The sequence below is a fragment of the Coptis chinensis genome, chromosome 2, assembly GCF_015680905.1.
Source record: "Coptis chinensis isolate HL-2020 chromosome 2, ASM1568090v1, whole genome shotgun sequence".
Taxonomy (NCBI): Eukaryota; Viridiplantae; Streptophyta; class Magnoliopsida; order Ranunculales; family Ranunculaceae; genus Coptis; species Coptis chinensis.
The window spans coordinates 76,173,532-76,175,797 of NC_141457.1; the positions used below are offsets into that span (position 1 = coordinate 76,173,532).

General features: G+C 40.6%; 1 pseudogene across 1 annotated transcript; it reads right to left on the reverse strand.

The window, feature by feature from the left end:
• Window positions 1–457: 457 nt before the first annotated feature.
• On the reverse strand, window positions 458–2,266 carry LOC147517891 (putative aspartic proteinase GIP2 pseudogene; annotated as a pseudogene). The gene has a single exon (XR_015211608.1). The product of XR_015211608.1 is annotated as a putative aspartic proteinase GIP2 pseudogene (transcript).

Sequence of the window (2,266 nt, forward strand, 5' to 3'; positions counted from 1 at the left end):
CTTCTTCCTCTGCTATTAGTGAAGGTGAATCAGTGTCATTGGAGAGGAATTATGTCTAAGTGGGCTTTTGGGTTTTATGGAGAGGTCATTGAAACGAGATAGAAGAAGTGATTTTGTTGTTAAACCTGCTGCTGTTGTTGCTGCCATTAAAGCCAGACAACAGCTTATTCTTCTGTTTTCTCTCTCTTCGAAAATCTAGTCTTTGTGAATTGATCATGGGTGCAATCAATAGGACTGGAGGGCCTGAATTGATCATGGGTGCAGTCCATGGGCCCGAATTGAGGCCTCATTAGGCCATAGTGAGTATTGAGTATGCCAAATCATCAAATACGTATACATACTTCACAGTATACATATACGATACCCATATTAGCAATATTTGAAATCTACGGTATCCTATTTTGCAAAACAAAATAATACAGTACCCATAATGTAAAATCTACTATAGTTCAGTACACATATCAATAATTTTTTCACGCACTAATCAAGGAGACATTTACTTTGTAACATCAGGAGTAATGGCGAATCATCAAGATAGCACACAATGAGAATCTACACTTGATAACGGCCTAGAACAAATAAGGAAAGTCAGCTCAAACATCTATAAGTTGAGAGAGATGACCTACGTAAGATTTGACTCAAGTTTACCCCAATAAACTTAATACGTAGGCAACTCTTGTCCCAAATAAGAGTGCAGTCATTCTCTATCAAACAGAACATCAGGTCGTTGACCCCAAAATACAAACCTCTACAATATCGGAACTACGCCAAACTTACAAACTTATTACACTAACAGAATAAATTCAACAATACCATGTCAAGAAACTGGCCATCGATCACATGTGATCGTGATCAATTTACCAGCCCTTATCCGTCCATAGCTTAATTGCGTAGAGATTGCTTATAATAAGATCTCTCCAGTATAACTAAGCATTGGAGGTGAAATTGAAATTGGAACATGTAGTTCGCCTGAACAAAAGTGAGGAACTGAACCCAAGTCGTGAAGTAGCGATGTCAAATTGTAGCAAATTGTCTCCCATTTGATGCCCACCAATAACAATTGAAGTCCTTGGATTGGAACCACCATCAACAAATCCCAGACATAACACACCATCTCTCAACCGAACCATTGAATTGGCTCCAAAAATTCTCCAAAACACACTTTCGCTTTGCAACACTAAGTCAATACTTGGAACCCCAGGGCCAACTCGTGTACTTGCCACATTTTTGGGATCGAAACAGAATTCAAATGGTGCCACCGATGCGACTCTAGTTAACTTGGATTCTTCAACAAATGCCCGAGTTAATGAATTATAGATAGAAGTCTCCAACACTGTGTATGGTCTAAGAGTGCTGAACTTGGTTCCACCAAATCCATTGCTTTGAATGGAGAGTAATGTTGCGTTCAATGAGATAGGCTTTCCATTGACTTTGATTGACTTGACTCCAATGAAGTAGTCAGTTGATTTGTCACCTGTTGTGTAACCTGAGGCTGTACTGACTGGGTTTCTGAGGAGTGGGGTGTATATAAGTGAGGTTGAGATGTCTATATTTGGTTCCATAACATATGGGCCATTTCCAAAGAAAATGACTCCACTAGTTGATAGGATATCGCTTGATATGGTAGCTGGTAAGCAAATTGCAAATTTTCTATTGAAACGTAATGCAGCAGCAAGTTGCGATGGTAAACCGATGGGACCACGTCCTAGTCCGAGCATACCCTGAACGTCACTAGCTAGTCCTCGCAATACGAAGGTGAATACACAAGTGAAGAGAAACCGTGGGACGGAAACAACGGGACCAGGGTTTTTCCCATTTGTCGATTGGATAGCAAAAACATCTTGGCCTAGATCACCGCCTGAAGCGAATCCAGCTACGCTATTGTCTGGGGACATACCACATGTGTTTCTGTTGCACCCAGGGCTAGGAGGACCATTGCATGTTAAACATGACCTGGATTCAGCAAGAGAGCATTGGGCTGAGCCACAACGAGTTGGGACATAGGATGATGACTTATAATTTTGAGAGCAGTCCACATATAAAAATTGGCCACCAAGATCCACAACTACACTGATGTCGGCTAATGGAGTTCTTTGCCTGATAGTAGTCACATATTGGAGGGTAGATAGATCTTGAATAATGTTAAGAATGAGTGCGCTGGGGTGAAAAGAAGTTTGAGCATTGGAGAAGGAGTTGGAAAATAGAAGAATAGTAGTGAAGAGAAGAAACTTAATTGAAGAAGACATATTAGAATGTGGTGTGAGTA